Source organism: Syngnathus floridae, chromosome 4 (genome assembly GCF_059516105.1).
Source record: "Syngnathus floridae isolate MCC-2025c chromosome 4, RoL_Sflo_1.0, whole genome shotgun sequence".
Taxonomy (NCBI): domain Eukaryota; kingdom Metazoa; phylum Chordata; class Actinopteri; order Syngnathiformes; family Syngnathidae; genus Syngnathus; species Syngnathus floridae.
In genome coordinates, this window is record NC_142416.1 from 7292501 (window position 1) to 7312604 (window position 20104).

The following is a 20104-nucleotide window of genomic DNA, read 5'->3' on the forward strand; positions in this document are numbered from 1 at the left end:
CCGGAAAGGGCATTCCACCCTTTTCCGACCGAGGATCATGGACTCGGATTTGGAGGTGCTGACCCTCATCCCGACCGCTTCACACTCGGCTGCGAACTGTTCCAGCGAGAGCTGGAGATCACGGCCTGAAGAAGCCAACAGCACCACGTCATCTGCAAAAAGCAGAGATGCGATGCTGAGGTCCCCAAACCGGACCCCCTCAACGCTTCGGCTGTGCCTAGGAATTCTGTCCATAAAAGTTATGAACTGAATCTGTGACAAAGGGCAGCCTTGGCGGAGTCCAACCCTCACTGAGAACGAATCCGACTTACGACCGGAAATGCGGACCAAACTCTGATACAGAGACCGAACCGCCCTTATCAGTTGGCTCGGCACTCCGTAATCCACAGAACACGGTCGAATGCCTTCTCCAAGTCCACAAAACACATGTGGACTGGTTGAGTGAACTCTCATGACCCCTCGGTGATCCTGCCGAGGGTATAGAGCTGGTCCACTGTTCCACGGCCAGGACGAAAAACACACTGCTCCTCCTGAATCCGAGGGTCGACCTCCCAACGGACCCTCCTCTCCAGCATCACTGAATAAACCTTACCAGGGAGGCTGAGGAGTGTGATTCCTTTGTAGATGGAACACACCCTCCAGTCCCCCTTCTTAATGAGGGGAACCACCACCCCAGTATGCCAATCCAGAGGCACCGTGCCTGATGTCAACGCAATGTTGCAGAGGCGTATCATTCAGGACAGCCCCACAACATCCAGAGCCTTTAAGAACTCCGAGCGGATCTCATCCACCCTTGGGGCCTTGCCCCTGAGGAGTTTTTTAACTGCCTCAGTGACTTCGACCCCAGAGATTGGAGGGTCCACCTCAGAGTCTCCAGGCCCTGCTTCCACAATGGAATGAGGGTTGGTAGAATTGAGGAGGTCTTTGAAGTATTCTCCCCACTGACTCACGACGTCTCGAGTCGAGGTCAGCAGCACGCCATCTCCACTGTAAACAGTGTTGACCGTGCACTGCTTCCCCCTCCTGAGACGCTGGATGGTGGACCAGAATTTCCTTGAACCCATCCGGAGATCATTCTCTATGGCCTCGCCAAACTCCTCCCACAAGGAGGCGAGATAATGTTGCGCAAATTGTGTCATGGTTTCTGCTCAACTGTGACAATAGTTGTTTATTTGCAGATTTCACATTGATCATTGAAAAGAAAATGATTGGGAATTGTTGTTAAGATTTGCCATGTGAGTGACCGAGTGACTGACTGATCAGTCGAGAATATTTACGCCTTTTCACCCAAAACCGTGTTTTGCAAAGACCTTTTTACATAGAGCTCATAAAAAATAAAAAATTATGCACACCACCGTCGTATCTCGTATGAAGACCCTAGTCACCACTACTTTAACTTAATAAAGTAGGTTTGCCAGGACATAGTGTTTCCTTAGTTTAATCATAGTGTTTCTGCGTCAAACTTGATAACTGCAACACATCATATTCATCCCAACACAGAGAAATAGTGCAGAATATCCAGAAACCTCACAGACATTTAAGTTTTATGGATCAGCTTCCAGTCAGCATGAGACTCTTTATGCATCTTTACAATCTGGCCCTGCAGCTTAGCACAACCCCAACACTTCCACCATGTAGTAGCTTCCACCAAGATGGCAATGCAGTGTGTTAATGAGGCAATTTGTCGAGCTAATGTTATATTTTTCATTATTGTACTCAGCCATCCACCACAATGCAAGAACAAAAAAAAAAACTTATTTCATATGCAAACAAAATAAGATATGTAAATTTAAACCTCTTAGCTCCCTGAAAAAACAAATACTGGGGGTCCTTAGTTTATGGTGGAGGTATTTTTTTTTAATAGTAGCAATGTTCCCCTCATTTGTACATAAATTGGAAGTAATGTAGTCCATAAACCTACGCTTCTTACATCTAAATAGTAATTGCAGGAGAGATAGATAGATAGATAGATAGATAGATAGATAGATAGATAGATAGATAGATAGATAGATAGATAGATAGATAGATAGATAGATAGATAGATAGATAGATAGATAGATAGACAGACAGACAGACAGACAGACAGACAGACAGACAGACAGACACGGGCGGACAGATAGACAGATAAACAGATAGACAATATAAACACTGGACACGACAAAAATGAGATTAGTTTAAATAGATAGGTTAATAATAATATTAATACTTGAATAAATCAAATAAATAAATAATAAACAGTATCATGACTATGAACGCGCCCCTAACCCCCGCAACGAGTTAAAAAGTCTCATGGCATGAGAAAGAAATGAACCCCTCAGCCTTTACGTGGAGCAAGTCGGTGTCAACAGCCTGTCAATGAAATAATCCTCCTCCCAGTAACTGTACTGTACAGTGGGTGGACGGGGTTGTCTTTGATGGACAGCAGCCTGGCCAACACCCGCTGTTCTGCCACAGAAGACCGATCAAGTAGCTCTGCGACCCACAACAGAACCCGCCTTTCTCACTAGTTTGTCCAGGCACCCCCCTCCCCCCCGCACCCCACCGCAAAGAAGAGGGCGCTCGCCACAACAGATAAAACATCTGCAGCATCACGTTGCAGACATTGAAGGAGGCAAATCGCCTGAGGAAGTGCATTGTCCTTTCTTGCACAAGGCGTCCACATGCACAGACCAGTCAAGTTTGTCGTCCAGCAACACGCCATGATGTTTACAGGTCCATTATCCATGCCCTCAGGTGTGAGCTTACGCCCATCCCCAACATCTTGTCACTCAGGAGCACAGGCTGCATGGTGTTAAAGGTGCTGGAGAAATCCAGGAAAGTAATCCTAACAGCCCCTTTTCCCTTGTCCAGGTGAGATAGAGAGCAATGCATATATAATGTATAGCATCAGCATCCTCCAACCCCCTTCTCCCGATCTTATGATTATTTATGAAGTGCTGACTGGATTTATTAATTCTACTAATGCTTGCCAAAATTTGAGTTGTACACCATGGTCCACCCTTGACATGGAAACTGTTACACACTTTTGCTTATGTTGTGCAAATTTGCTTGGTTTGTTGTCCAAACATGCTCCACTAGTATCTGTTTGCAAGATCTTGTAAGACAGACAGACAAACAGACAGACAGTCTGTCAAAGTGAAAAGACCCCTCTGCACTGACTAAATGAGTTTGTAGAGGTGACTTCGAAACCTATTCACACTCATCCCCACCCTGCTTGTTTCCAATAAAAAGGCTCTTGCAAGACGGAAAAGTCGGAGTAGCTTTGAGACACGTATGTGTTTCATAAGTTGCAATGGCTTTCCCCGTTTGCAAACGTAAAATGCCCAAACTGTCTCTTGTGGTTCTTGGGAAAAGTAGAAAGGCAGGGGAAATCTTCATCAGTTATTATTGTACACATTGGTGTTCCAAAATAAAGGTAAATGGTCCTTGCAGCTGCCAGAAAGAAGACAAATAATAAAACAAAAAAGAAGAAGCAGGCAAAGAAGAAAACTAGAAATTCAGCAGCTAGGGGGTCTTAAGCGCTCTATAAAAGATGGCGACATGGTCGCGGCTGCAGTTCAACTCAGAGAAGTTCAGGAGCCTTGGTATGCTGAAGGGGAAACTAGCAAGAAACATCTTCGCCATGCAAGGCGCAGAGATTCCCCAAATCCTGGACCAAAGCACGCCTTGGAAAGCAATATGACAACGGATTTACATGATTCACGAAAATACTTTAGACGGAAAAAAACATGGAAACCCGCGGATCCGTGGAAAATTCTAATCCCTGATATGTATATATATATATATATATATATATATATATATGTCTATACATACATACGTATAGGTTCATAGGTGTGATTGCGGGTGTGAATGATTGCTTCTGGTTCAAGGTGTACCAACCAAAGGCTGCTGGGATAGGCTTCAACACGCCCGCAACTCTCATGAGGATAAAGCGGTTCAGAAAATAGTTGGAAGAATGATGCTCTATTTCTGAAGCCATACTTATTGGCATCAGGTCCAGTCGTCCCTCAGAACCACTTTCACCTTTTCTTATCTCTGCGTCTGATCTCGTCTCATGGCAGATCTTTAATGCAATCATCTGCACCACCGTACATGATCATATGTGAGGTTGCACAAATATTAAGTGCATATTAATGTTTGGAGCAAAACACTTATGTGTGTAAAGTTTCCAATAGTACGAGAGACTGACCTGTACATGTGGTGGCTAACTTCAGTGTTAACTTTCAGTCCTATAAACTATAATTACAAATGAACTCTTTTATACACCAAACCTTTGAGGATGTGCCATTTGAAGTGCAATAATGTCGCTATTTCATTAGATTATTATTATTCATTTTTTTAGCAGATAGGGCAATTTGGTGCAATTGTTATTCTAAAAGAGAACAGTGAATTAGCCCATGAAATATGAAATGAGGACAATGTAAGACGACTATGATTACATCTTGAATTTATAGGAAAATGATTCTCGGGGTGATGGGCAGCCATAAAGTGAGACAGTAATGTCAAGTCTGACATTAATCTTCAGTAGCATTATAACAACCATATGTACATCTACCTATGACTTTGGCATGATCCATCTTCTTTATCACAATCGCTGTCATTTTAGCAGGTAGTGAGGTACCGCACAATTATTTGTTACCATGTTCGACACACTTGATGGAATTATGCTAATTGATGATGATAGTCATTTCTTTGTCTTTGTTTCCATAGTGAGCTTCAATATCTTAATTTATTCACAGAAGAAACAATGAAATTGCTTTCACACAGTCGGTCCAGGTTCAGTGCCTCTTGTTTGTAATCCAATTTCTTTGAAACTGTATTGAAATCATTAAAACCAATGTATCATTTGAAAGATGGTTAATACAGACCTTTGTACAGTGGAAAAAGTGTTTCAGTGACCTGTAATGTAAAACACAAGTGACTGGGCACCTATTATTGTTGGATAGAGTAGCAGAAAATTGTTCTCAAGTAAGAGTATTGTCATGAATAATAGGACTCAAGCAGTCCTACCAATAGTTACTTGAGTACAACTAATCAAGTATTCACTGACAAAAACTACTCAAGCATTGAGTCCATCAACGACAGTCCGTCATCATTCATAATGTAGAGTAATCCCTTGTTTATCGCGGATAATTGGTTCCAAGACCACCCGCGATATGGGAAAATCCGGGAAGTAGTGTCACCCTTTGTTTTAACATACATACGTTGTTTGTGTATCAATAAGTGTATATTTCACCATATAAGTGTCATGAAGTGAATGGGCGACCAAATGCAGCTTGGACCAGGGTTTATTGAACAAACTATGGATGCTCGACTAGGGACGTGAATAACTGAACAGAAAGACAAAACAAGACGAGAACAGACAAGCAACTAGAAGAAACAAGAAGACAAGACGCAAACAATCCGACAGGGAGTGACATGCAGACAGGACTAACCATATTTTTCGGACTATAAGTCGCGTTTCTTTTCATAGTTTGGGTGGGGGGGGGCGACTTATACTGAGGAGCGACTTATATGTGAATGTTTTCACAAATTTTCAAAATTCCCAAAAAAAAAAGAAAGAAAAAGTGAAACCGCGATAAACGAACCGCAATGTAGCAAGGGATTACTGTAATTTGAATTTCAAGTGACGCCAGCAGCGCAGCGGTTGTTTACATAAAGGACAAAGATTCGATCACGGGATGACGAAGATGACGAAGGGCCCCACGTACTACCGGCATCATTTGTGGCTTTGTAAGTGACATGGAGGATAAAGAGTTTGAACGATTTAATGATTTGGAGTGACAGAAGGTTTGAAAATCTATTATGGCTTTTACGCACGCCAGGTCCTACTCTTCGGAGCTCTCTTTCACTTCCTTGGATGGAAGTCGGGGGCCGGCGCTCGGCTGGGTGGCTGTCCGGGGACGGTGGATGGGGCTCGGACATGGCTTTTACACACGCCCGGTCCTACTCTACGGAACTCTCTTTCACCTCCGTGGATGGAAGTCGGGGGCCTGCGCTCGGCCGGGCAGCTGTCCGGGGACGGTGGATGGGGCTCGGACATGCCTTTTACGCACGCCCGGTCCTATTCTATAGAGCTCTCTTCCACCGCCGTGGCTGGAAGTGACACCTCCAGGGATGGAAGTCCACGCCGCCACACGCCTGGAAGTCCACGCCGGTGCTTGGGGCCATGTGGCGGTTAACTATTTATGTTATAGTTATTTGATATATTTTATTTCGTGGAGCAACTTGTATATGTTTTTATCGTTACAGTTCAGTAGTTGCTGGCTCGTTGAACTCTTGTTTTGTTAAATAAAGAGCCGTTTACCAAACCCACGTCTTTCCTTGTACTTTGTTAACGCTACAATATGGTTATATACTAGATCTGTGGAATAACGACGACGCTGACGTCAGGGCGCACATGCGGCGTTGTTGACAAAGGACTAGGAATTTGATCGATGGATTTAATGATTTAGAGTGACACAGATGGTTTGATAATATTATTGCTTTTATAATAGTTATTTGATATATAATTAATATATCGTTATATGGGCCTGTGGAATATTTTGAAGTGCAAGTGCCGTCAGCGGCGCGCACCCAGCCGGCATTGTTGACATAAAGGACGATCGATGGACTTAATGAATTGGAGTGACACAGACGGCTTTATAAACGTGTTATTCATGTAATAGTTACTTGAATAACTCTGAATGTTACGTTACGCCCGTTCTCAGCTCTTCGTTTGTGTTTATATCACGTTAGCATACCTATCGTTTAGCCTGTTTTTGCTCGTTCATGTCTGTTCTTTGTGTTGGATTTTGTCAAATAAATTTCCCCCAAAATGCGACTTATACTCCGGAGCGACTTATATAAGTTTTTTTTTCACGTTATTGTGCATTTTATGGCTAACGCAACCTATATTCCGGAGCGACTTTTTGTCCGAAAAATACAATAAATACAAGACAGTTAACGAGAGGCAGGTGACGGCAATTACACTGATCAGAGCACAGGAGGGGAGAGGCGAGCACACAGACACGCGAACCGAATCTATGACATTAAAACAAGGAAACGAACTGTGACAGATCTTGACAATAAGTGCATATGTTATCATTTGAATATTGAATAATAGTTTCAAACATGTAAATGCTATATTAACACATAGTATAAATGATATACGGAAAATAATGTATAAATAATGTAAATATAAATATGATACGCGTGTGTGTGCTTGTGTGTGCGTGTGTAAGCGTGTGTGTGCATGCGTGCGTGTGGCATGTATATGCAACTAAAGTATACATACTGTAAATATGTTTTTAGAAGTCTTATTATTATAACAACTTTTTTATAACAAGGTACAAATGTAAATACTGTAAATATGTTTTTAGAACTCTTTTATTATTATAATTTTTTGTAACAAGGTACAATACTGTAAATATGTTTTTAGAACTCTTATTGTTGTAACAACTATTTTTCATAAAAAGGTACGTACTGTAATTGTCTGGACACTCCCTGCCTTCATCTGGTGTGTGGGCAACTTTGGTGCCATAATTTCTCAATTTAGAAGGTTCATTTTGAATTTGTGAATTGTTTTTGTTTGGGGGAAAAAATCTGCGATGTACTGAAGCCGCGATAGTCGAACCGCGATGTTGCGAGGGGTTACTGTAATCGTCCGTCCATCCTTGTTATCTTATTTTATTTCTCAAGTCAGCCAGTCCTCCCTCAAGTGTTTCCAACAACAATACAACATTTGTTATTTTTGGGGACACCAACACACAATAGCTACACATTCCATGAGTTTTTGTTTTCATCTTTTACAATGTCCAGGGTTGCCAAATAAAGCAGTTAACTACAGTACATGTGTGATTGTTAAACATTTTGTTGCACAGATATAAAAGCGAGAATTAACAAAACACTTGAGTAACAGACAAGTTTTTACATAAATGTACAATTTACACGCGTGTGGCTGAGCTCAAATTAACTGAGAAAAGAACAAATGACTTCAGGATGTTATCCATTAACTTAGCGTTGTTTATGACAACACTTTTGTCGTAACTTTTTCTTTATGCTTAGTGGCAGTGACGTGCGATGAGGTTCATGACTGGGGAGGCACTGACGTCCCCCCCCCCCCAAAAGTGTCTTTTGCTATTTTTCTTAGGATATGGAAGAGGATATGTTATACCCGAAGATGTATAAGATAATGAATCAATCATACTATCACGACATACCATTACAGTCAAAACTTTGCATGTTCCTCTGTCTAATTTTATTGATTGGTTTGACTGCTTTGATGCTAATAAATGCTAACAGATGTAACAAGCTTTCGGTATCCCGTTGATGTTATGTGTGCACGTGTTTAGTTGGACGGTAGACAATGTGCACTTGGCAGTACGTGATGTTTCATGTTTCTATTCATGCAGGAACTAAGTAGGCTCCCAACTAATGAGAAGATTGCATGGAGCAGCATATGGTGTGTTGTGCATGGCTCTCTTGACTCCACTAATGGCACTGATCAGTGCTGAGAGAAAGAGAGCGACGGTAGGTCAGCTTGCGTGGGGTGGAGGATGTGCACAGATATGTTTTTTGCTTGGAAACACAATGCTTCTGTGTGATTCAACTATCTCTCTGGGAGTTCGAAAAAAGGCTACAGGCTTTGCGAATGTAATGCCTTCATTTGAAAGAAAAAAAAAAACTCACCAGAAAATGGTCAAGCTGTCACAAAGAGTCAGTGTCTCAATTATTTTCTGCCATTACACATAATAAAACATTCTAGCGAAGTCTTTTTCACTGCAAGTGCATTGTATCGCTTTTTTTTGGGGGGGCTATCTTGCCCTCCCATTTTGCTTTTTATTCGTAGCTCATCCATCTAGCCTACACAAGGTACAGGATCAGGAGCCGTATATCACAATTTTCACTTCACAAAGTGTATTAAGATAACTAAACATTCATCCGTCCAATTTGTAAACCACTTTTCCTCACGAGGGTCATGGGCGTGCTGGAGCCTATCACAGGTTACTTTGGGCACTAGGCAGGGGACACCCTGAACTGGTTGCCACCGACCGACAACTTGGAGTGTTTAATCCAACAATGTGTGTTTTGTAGTGTGGGACGAAACACAAGCAGGCACAGTACGAACAAGCAAACTCCATTTAAGAAGGCCGAAGCCGGAATCAAACCAACAACCTCTGTGAGGTAGACGCTTTAATCAGTCAACCAGCGTGCCAATGATACCGAAATAATATGGTCAAAACAATCTGTTATCTAAAGGTCACAATTTGAATTACTGCTAAAAATACTGGTGCGTGCGTGTGCGTGCGTGCGTGCGCATTCGCGTGTGCATGTGTCTATGTGTGTGCGCAAGTGTCTGTAATTTTTAACCTGTTTTAATTCAGCATTTTAGTACAAAATTGTTCTTCCTTTCAAGTTAGCTGCTGAGATCATGGATGTTTTTTTTTGTTTTTTTTACACAAATCAGAGACTCACAAAAGACAAATCAAACAGATATGCTCCTCATAGAGCTTTGCAGCTAGCTAAAATTTGGACTATCCTTATTCGGTTTTGTAATTCTTTTTGTCTGTGTATCTAAATAAATTCTTTATTTCTACTTTCAGCAATGTTTTTGGTCAATTTTCAGCAACTTTTATGCCTTCATAACCTTTTGACGAATGGCTTTATTGTAAAGATGACAGATCTAATAAAGCCGAATTTGTCACTGCCACGTTGACACATTAGTTTGTGAGTACCTAAAATGTGGGCAGACATCTACCTCTGTCTTACAGATTCTCATTGACACGAACATTAATATAATTCGGCTCGCAATACAACACGGTGCACAATGTATTATTTAGCATACCTGGAAAATGTCATCTCAAGTTTACGAGTAGCGTGCCAGACAAGCCATAATGTGAGCTATAACTATTGTCAAAATGATGTTTTTAATAGGCTCCAACAGTACACATTCGCGTGCGCACACACACATGCACACACACCCACACTGAGCTGTATTATGCATTTTAAATTGTGCAATTGCTGCGCTTCATGTTTATACTACCTCTGTGTCACTGTTGCATGTGATATCAACATATTACACAAGACAGCCATGTACCTCACAAGAACTCAGTTTAGCAAGAACCAAATTCAGTTTGTTTTTCTTTACTTTTTCTGGAAGCCGTAAACTTTGTTTTTCCTCTGCCAGATTGCTTATCCTTAATATGAGGGCCAGGGTGGTCAACATGTGGCTCTTAGGATGGCTCCAGGTAGCTGTGAATCACTCAACTAACATCTTCAGAAGTTACAAAGAGAAATTTCTCCAAAATGTGGTTACATCTGAGTCCAATACCATTGTCACACCACAGTTTTACAATAAATATAATATCAGTGGAGGAATGCCACTTGCCACACCAGAGACTCACGCTCCACAGCCTGAAACCTATTGACCATACTGTATGGACTTGTTTATTTCTACTCACGCCATCAACAAGCAATTTTTCAGATTCTTTTTGACTCTAAGGCAAAAAGAATTTTGACTGATTGACATAAAATGTACGATTAAGCAAATGTTTCATATCGGCTTCAGGGACGGACAAGGGATTCAGCCAGTATGTGTCACAATACATTCAGAACGTGTTTTTTAATGCCCAGTGACAAGTTGAGCGGTTTAGATTATTAATATGGTTTTGAAATGATAAAACTGTGGGTGATTTGAGACAGAATAATAAGACATTTACTTACTTTATATGCAAGCGTGCAGGCTATTTACAAAACACCAGCAGTGGGTGTGACTAAGATATCTCGCACGTTTTTGGTTTTCCTATTGAATTCATTTCAAGTAGAAGATGTCAATAAAAATATACTGGAGAGACAAGTATTGCAGAAAACATAGAGCTAAGGGCCGACTATTTACATCGGAAGAGAAGAACTACATGTTATGGCAGAGGCAGGTAGATCAGCTCTTATCAATGACATTTAGATTAGATGTGGGTCATTTGGAGGGCTCAACAGATGCACTTCCTTATGTTTATGTTGCGCGTCACAATATGCCACAGTATTCACCAGGCATAGTGGCTCCCATGGTCAAACGGTCAACAATAGTGGAAGTTGAGATACATATCTGTGGAGGTGACTCCTGGGGATATTTCTCCTCCGGGGAGTGAAGAGACGGATAAACCACCTGAGTGCAGATATCCCAGAGAAGAGAAAGGCAAGAGAAAGGCAAGTTGAAATCTTTAGAATAGTTGGTGGCTGTTCTCAATTTGGAGCAAATAATCCCCTTGGAATCAGTTAAGGGATGAATGCAGTATCCTCATCCCTTGGGTGACATCCACACTGTAGTGCATGATGCCCAATTCAGATTTTTGTTAAATCTGATTATTTCATTTACTCATTCATAATACAAAAACAAATGCGACTTCCTATGTGAGCGGCATGCCTCCATGAAATAGAGCACCAATTAATGTCAAATAAAGCAGTGTTTACGGAAGAAGAAGCTCATCACAGATTGAGGAGCATGTAGGTACACACGTGGTGCAGGGACAACAACCTCCTGCTGAACGTCAATAAGACCAAGGAAATCGTTGTTGACTTCCGGAAGGGTCACACAACACACCTGCCGCTGATCATTGACGGTGCTGTGGTGGAGAGGGTGAGCTGCACCAAGTTCCTGGGGGTGCACATCAGTGAGGACCTCTCCTGGTCCGCAAACACCTCGTCACTGGCAAAGAAAGCTCAGCGCCGCCTGTACTTCCTGCGGAAGCTCAGGCGTGCATGTGCTCCTCAGGCAGTCCTGTCTACATTCTACCGTGGCACCATTGAGCGTCCTCACCAGTTGCATCGCTGTCTGGGGTGGTAACTGCACTGAACAGAACTTGAAGGCCCTGCAGCGCATAGTGAATACGGCTGGTAAGATTATTGGTGCTTCGCTCCCCTCCCTGAAGGACATTTACACCTCCCATCTCGCCCGCAAGGCAACCTCGATTGCCAGAGATGTGAGTCACCCGGCTGACTCTTTGTTTGACCTTCTGCCCTCTGGGAAGAGGTACAGGAGCCTGCGCTCCCGCACCACCAGACTCGCCAACAGCTTCTTTCTCCAGGCTGTTAGGGCCCTGAACTCGCTACCCCCTTCTGCGTAGCGTGCGGCACTGTTGCGCTATTTTCGGGAATGTCTGCTGTACGCGCACTTGCTCTTTTTTTTTTTTTTTGCTCCTCTTATTTATTTATTTATTTGTTGTGTTATTTATTCTTTATTTATTCAGCACGCTTTTGTTATACTTGTTTACTTGTTTGTCTGTTGTGAGCCATGTCTTGTCACCGTGGGATAGGGGGGAACGAAATTTCGGTTTCTTTGTGTGCCTTTGGCATATGGAGAAATTGACAATAAAGCTGACTTTGACTTTGACTTTGACTTTGATATTGTGGGGAAATGAGACATCACGTTATTGCCATGCATAACACATGAATTGTCTGCATATCTGAATTATTACTATCACTAAAAATGTCCACTTTATTCTCCATGTTTCAAGAGGGATTAAAAGTAGCACTGGCTACGTTTACACGGACAAGTTGTCTTTAGTTCCATCAGAATTTGAATTAAAATTATCATCGCATGCATTGTTTTCATATACACTAAAAATATCAACCCAATTAGAACTTGGGTGATCATGCGTCTCACTTGCACAAATCCTTTTGACATGTCAATCAAGTCATCTCACAAATGATTTCAATGCTGCTTTGTTAAACGCCCTTGATTCAGGAGTATGTCTTAAAACTCGTCCTAGGAGGCTTACTCTTCGGTATAAAACTCGCACACTTAAAAAAATTATGAAACAAGCTTGGGCGAAAATGGCATTTAACTAAACTTGAGGTTTTCTATCAGGTATGGTTTGACAGCCTGCTGAAATACAAAGAAGCGCTCGTTTTACCAAAAACTAATTATTTCTCTTCGGTCTAAAAAAAAAACAACCTTAAATATTTATTTGATACTGTGGCGTAACAGCAGCTGACCTCAGACAGCTCCCCTCACTCAGCCGACGATTCAGAACAAGAATATTCAGTTAATTAGGGATGAGATTACGGAGACTGTTCCAAAAACCCAGTCAAAACCTGTGGTTATGGAAGAATATAATAAATAAGGCTGACAATCATGTGACAACCCTCTTTGATTTTAAAAACGTGTCCCTTGAAAGCCTTACACAACTGGTTAGTGCAGTAAAACAGACAACTTGCTTACTCGACACGCTTCCTGGTAAACTTGTTAAAGAACTATTTCAGATTTTAGCACCATCCGTCTTAAATATAATTAATGAGTCTGTCTCCTCTGACAGTGTGCCCACAACAGCCTTTAAGACCACTATTATTCAAACCTTATTTAAGCGACCAAACCTCGACCCAGACTATCTCAGTAATTATATCTTCAAATCTCCCGTTCATTGCAAAATTTCTCGAAAAAGTTGTAGCACAAAAACTTAATGATTATATGATTTCTAACAATCGATTTGAACCTTTTCAGTGTGGCTTTAGAGGTGACTACTCTACTGAGACAACCCTTGCTAAAGTATGAATGAACTCTTAGCTATGGACTCCAACACCTCATTGGTACTATTGTTCCTCGATCTCAGTGCTGCCTGCCTTTGTCGATCACGAAATATTATTAGGTCGCCTTGAAACCTGCGTTGTTTTTTCGGGGTCAGCACTCTCCTGGTTTAGTTCTTATCTCTCAGAGAGAACCCACGACACGACTTCTGAGTTTAATAATGTGGCATGTGGTGTCCCGCAGGGATCGGTACTTGGAACTATACTGTTCAGTATTTACATACTTTCGCTTTACATACTTTACATACCCTTTGTCCGATCGCCAAGGGGCACTGAAATGGGCGATAATATGTATATTTTCCTTATGGAGTATGCAATACCTGCATCTCACTGGTGTTCTTAACATTAGAACAGCGGCTGTTCTGATCTACCTCTAACAGCGAGGTGCGTCAATTGACGCTCCATCGATGTGACACGTTACAGTCGCACATCACATGTTGCGTACGTCATGTTATCGCGATCGTCTTGTTCGAGCGCACGCCCCGATAACGTAATTGTGTGAGGATATTGTAGCGGAGTGACGAGTGTAATTGTAACATAGTTTATGGAAAAAAACAATTTAAAAGGGACATTCGACGTGTTGTCAAATCAGTCATATTTAAACTTGCGCAATGACGTCGGCATGCGGTCGCGGAGGAAAACGTACATTTTGGGAGGAATTTTTAGCAGCATGGGCGATAATTAGAGGTATCAGTGTTTTTTATTTACGTCATTTGTTAGATAAATTGTATATATATGTTATCATGCGTTCCCTAATGAGTACTTATTAATAAGATTATTGCACGGAATGCTTGCTGTTCCGACTTGCAGACGTCCACCAGTCAACAACAAGTCAAACGATGCTGTCTGGAGCTTCCTGACCTTCTACACCTCTGGGAAGCCAAGAAAGTTGTTGATAGCTCACTCTATTTTGTTGATGTCTCCACATGGCATTTTGTCCTTGCATTCTTCTTTCATGGCGTCTTGTCTGTGATTTCTTGTTTCACATAGCATTTTGTCCTTGCACTCTCTTTAGTCTCTCATGACATCTTGTCTGCGACTTCTTGTTTCACATAGCATTTTGTCCTTGCTCTCATGACGTCTTGTCTGCGACTCCTTGTTTCACATAGAATCTCGTTTCTTCTCTAATGAGACAAAGTCCACGCCTTCTCCCCACCTCCTTAGGGGCTAGTCTCACATTGTGGGTAGGGCATTCCAAATAAAAAGAGCGAAGAGTGCAAACTGATTTTTAGTGTAGTCAGATTGCTGTAAATCTGGATGCACTCCTCGCGAGAAAAAACTCAATATTCTGCCTCACTTGTTTTGTCTGCTGATCCTTTTCTTTTATACAGATATTCAGTCAGAGAAAATACCTGACATCATTGCTAACACACACTGGGCGATTATTAGAATATGGGCGATAATTAGAATAAATACGGTACATACATACATACAGTCAAACCTCAGTTACATACATACAGTCAAACCTCAGTTTTCGACCACAATCCGTTCCAGAAAGTGGTTCGAGAAGCGAATCGGTCGAATTCCTAATCTATTTTTCCCATTACAATTAATGGGAAAACTTTAAATCCGTTACAAGACAAAAAAAAAAAACGGCCTTATTTAAGCATTTTTTCGATTGCGCATTTTTGTCCGATCGCGCAACTGCAGCACACCGCCGAACGCGCAACCGTAGCGCGTCGCGACCGCGCAACTGGATCGCGCTGGTCGCATTATTGTGACAGAGCCGTCACTGAAATATAGAAAATATTCTTAGAGACCTGATGTACTTTCCTAAATTTAAGTGGGCCTCAGTGTGCAGGGAGCTTAATTTGGTTCGATCGCGCAACCGCAGTGCGCCGGGCGCTCACTGTCGCATTCCTTTAAGAGCGTCTTTGTGTTTTTGGATGGCTTTACTGCTCCCACTTGCTTTCTTTGGAGGCATGATTAGGGGTAAATACAATCCTCAAATTTACGAAAATACAATAACAACAGAGTCAGTCGGCATCCGGGCCGCGCGGTCGGGTTTTCTCGGGTCCTCCCGGCTCATCTCGCGAGCATCGACCTCCAAATTTTGTTCGCCAACTAAAGCAAGAAAATTTCGACTTTTATGTTCGAATTCCGATTTGTTCAAGAACCGGGACGTTCGAAAATCGAGGTTTGACTGTTCATACATACATACATACATACACACATACATACATACATACATACATACATACATACATACATACATACATACATACATACATACATACATACATACCAGGCACGTGCACTCATAGGAGGGAGGTGAGGCAGTGCCTCACCTTGCCACCAGGGGCGGTAAAGGGCTCAACATGGTTTCCTAAACTGTCACCATAAGTTGTTAAAAAATGAATAATATAATAAAACATAATATAATATCTGTCCTGTGGTCTATGCTTTTAATGCAATTTTGGTGTGTTTCCTATACATTTGGATCATTTTCATAGTCAAAATAGCTGTGTTTCTTGTTCAAATGACAACGGGAGACGAGAATCATGGAGGCTGAGGCAGTGACAGGTAGTGCCTCTCAGGGCGTGCGTGTGAGCGTGTGCACCACTCACACACTGTACTGAGCGCGTGCAAACATACATACATACATACATATACATATGTATATATATATATATATGTATATATATATGTATATATGTATACATACATACATACATACATATATACATACATAAATACATGTAGGACAGCCTCTAATAAACCATCTAATTAGTAAATTAAATGACTTAAAATGTTTTAATTTTTTCAAGTAATATTGTTTTGCTTAGAAGAAACCAATCACAGAGAGAGAGAGAGAGAGAGAGAGAGAGAGAGAGAGAGAGAGAGAACTCTGGAGGAGGCCCTGATTCTCAACCCACTTGAAGTCTTGAAGGTCTGAACAAGGTCGACACAGGAGGAGGGGCTAGTGCTGCTAGTCCATGTAGCACTGTAAGCATGAATACTTAAAATTCATAAAAATTTCAAAATTCTAAAGATTGTGATTGTTCACAATACTACATACATGAGAAGAATGAGGTTTTTGGTCAAAAATTTTAAGGGGATCAATCGACATAAACTCCCCCTCGTAGTCGGAATACAATCTCAATCGAAATGGGTTTGATTTTATATTATATAAGATTATAATAATATTATTTTGAATGTACATGAAGCATTTTTATTCCAAGCAGGCTTCTAAATCAGATAAATGTGTTTCAAATTTAGAATAGGAAAGATGTAAATGTGAAATGATGAATGTACCTTTGGGGATGAATTGGACATTTTGGAATTAGGGTTAAGGGTTAGGGCCATTTGGTCACATCAAGAAAATGAAAACATTTTTATGGCTCTGCATTTACATGAGCAAAATGAAAAATGCATTCACACTTCACACTACAAATTTACACTGCGAGCTATGTTTAAGGATGGCTAATGCTTGGAGACTGGAGAAGCGCACTCATGTTGAGAGTTGTGGAGTAATGACATAGAGAGGATTGATGTGACACGTGTTAATGACGTGACCGCATCTTTAATTGCCGTTTCCGAGTAATGACTTCACCAAAGAATCATCAGTTCACCACATCTCTGATTTCTGGCAAGAGGCCCAGACATAAACAAGAATAAAGTATGGAGGAGGCTGCAAATTTAAAAAAAAAAATTGATTTGACCATAGACCATTAAGCTTTGCATTCATTAAGGTCGTCATGAGTCCTTCTTATCTGAAATAGAGTTTCAGCTTGAGAGGTTTCAGGGGAACACAAAAGCCCCACATAAACAGATTGATGTTGCTGGCACTCCAGCTCAGCAGCTCTTCTATTGTACAACAGTGTCAATGGGCTGTTTGTTACTGTATGTTCTGGAGTGATTGAAAAAACTAAAGTGGGGGAGGAAAAGGTGGTTTGAAGCCTCATCACTAAGAAAATGATTCTTATTCAAGATATTGAAAACTGATTACAGAAAAAGATTACCAACAGTTTGTTGACAGGGCTTAGGTCCTAAGCCTTAGGAGGTAACTCATTATACACCCTATGTACCCTTATCCGTAGATAGTTCCTTCATTCTTTTTCAAATAGTGGGAGAAATTATAGGGCACAATAAAGCACTGCCCATACAGCATTTTACAATACACAGTACCAAATAAGGAGGAGTTATATGATATCCTGACAGAATGTCTGCCCTCAATTACTGCATATCTCAAATATTTGATGTCTTTAGTAGGAGTGCCAGGGTCCCTATTAGAGCAATATTATCTATGTGATGCACAACACGTTTTTTCTATTTGTTTTTAGATAAAGGCATACTGCATTCTGCAGTAACAATTTGGGGCAGGGATGGCGGGTGCAAAGGTCAGTGGGGCCGAGTTCACTAAAGGATTGTGTCGCTTTTGCTTGACACTAACCGGTAAAATTGGAGCAAGATTCACAAAGCACGCACATCTGATAGAATGCCATCACTCATTACAATGCCAAGCAGAATGCATCTCGGTGCACCGGTGGTATTTGCGTGTAATTGGCGGAGAAATTGCCCACCTATATGCAAATAAGTCTCAATGATAAACAACGTCAAATTCACTAACACCAGTGCTAATAGCCACACATTGTTTTGGGTCACAAACTATGCCAACAGAAAGGTAGTGTCTTTTGCTCTGAGCAACGTGAGGGAATGTTCCATCCATTCTTGGCAGTTCGGCCCAGGACAATCAGATGCACGCTCCCTTCGCACCGCTGCAGTCAGGCTCACATTCTGATCATTAAATTTTTTTGATAATAATAATAATAATAATAATAATAATAATAGTGAAACCATACAATGTTCATTAAAAGAACAATAGGAATTGGAATGAGTAATGTCATCCACCAATCCGTCCACCCCATTCAATCAACACGCACGCACACACGCACGCGCACGCACCCGCACGCATGCACGCACGCATGCACGCACGCACACACACACACACACAGACACACACACACACACACAAACGGCAATCAGGTTTTGCAGTTAATGTGATTTTATATACCGAGGTGCTGAAACGCATATTCTCCGCCATTGCTTTTTGTCTATAAAGTTCAAAATGAAGAGTGTCCGATTTATGCACCATCAAGACGAATAACAATGTGGCAAGCATTGAGACGAAGGCAGTTTATTGTGATAAGAACTAAAGAGAAGCAAGCTGACCGTGTCTCAAAAAGAGCCAGAGTCGGGGGACAGTGATTTTCAGAGAGACGATACAGACCAGAAAACAGACAGAGAAGGCTGCAGGCCGAAGGCAGAGGAGGCTGCGCGTGAAATGCAAGCATCGTGTGATACACAGACAGAGAATTATTTGATGTTGGAAAAAGAATGGACTGCATAATTGATGAGTGTGTGTGCGTGCGTGCGTGCGTGTGCATACGTGCGTGTGTGTGTGTGTGCGTGTGTGTGTGTGTGTGTGTGTGTGTGTGTGTGTGTGTGTGTGTGTGTATGCGTGTGCATGTATGTGTGTGTGCGTGCGTGAGTGCGTGCGCATGCGTGTGTGTGCTCAAGTGGTTCCATTATAGATGATGTGTCCTTGAAGATTAAGTTTTACTTATATTTATTTGTCTTTCTTCACAAACATCTGCATATTTTCCAAAAAGACACACCAATGCAGCCTGATGTGAAGACATTTCCAGGGACCTTGAAGGGAGACAGAAGGAGGAACTTCAAGGGAGCCTGATACGATATCCACCCCTGGCTAGAATATTTAAAACAGTTGGACTCTGCATATTGTTATCCGAGTCGGCGCATTTTGCCTCAGGTCGAATCTGCCCCTCTGACAAAACTCTTGGCACCAGCCAAGCCCCTGCAGTAAAAATGGTCAACAACCGTTATTGAATTTCTGTGTAATAGGTAATAGGACTTATAGCAGGCAATGACAATGCTGGAAGTACCAAAAGGATTCTAAAAGACATTATACAAAAGCCCACACCTCAGAAATCTAGAATGAGCAATCCCTGCACAGAATAAGGTCTCATACGTTCCTGGAAGCACACAAATTAAATTTATTCGACATGTTATGATTTTGTCTGGCATATCTGACATATTTTTTGTTGACGTAGCAGCCTACCAGGAAGTCAAAATGGAGATTTTACATCTGGTTAGACCCATGGATGATAGTTAGATCGCACCTCAACAAGATGTATCTTTAGCTGTTACAAAAAAGCCTTGACTGCCCATTTAAAGAAAAAGGACGCGAGCAGCAGAGAAAATCTAATGGCTCACCCGCAACTTAGTTTAATCAAGCTGTTGTCAATACGTTTGCCAAAAATAACACAAAATCACTTTGCCATTTCCTAGGCTCGTGTCTGATGTCATAACACCGCTGATCACGAACAGAATAATTTTTTTGTGAATGTATCACTGAACCGCTTCTCCTCATGAGGGTTGCGGGCGTGCTAGAGCCTATCCCAGCCAATTTTGAACAGTAGTCGGGGGACACCCTGAACTGGTTGCCAGCCAATTGCAGGACAAAAATAGACAAGCAACTATTCGCACTCACAATCACACCTACGGCCAATTTGGAGTG

The 20104-nt window shown here is 41.6% G+C and overlaps 2 long non-coding RNA genes across 2 annotated transcripts in view; one reads left to right on the top strand and one right to left on the bottom strand.

Annotated features, from left to right (window-relative positions):
* The window catches only part of LOC148398658 (uncharacterized), a 17016-nt gene extending 3030 nt beyond the window's left edge, over window positions 1-13986 (bottom strand). The window contains exon 1 of the long non-coding RNA XR_015858051.1: window positions 13812-13986. This is a non-coding gene — a long non-coding RNA (uncharacterized LOC148398658). The remainder of the gene's footprint in view (window positions 1-13811) is intronic.
* Window positions 13987-14080: 94 nt separating this feature from the next.
* LOC148398659 (uncharacterized) lies at window positions 14081-14847 on the top strand. The gene is made up of 2 exons (XR_015858050.1): window positions 14081-14250; window positions 14374-14847. It is a non-coding gene; the product is annotated as an uncharacterized LOC148398659 (long non-coding RNA).
* The last annotated feature ends 5257 nt before the right edge of the window (window positions 14848-20104 follow it).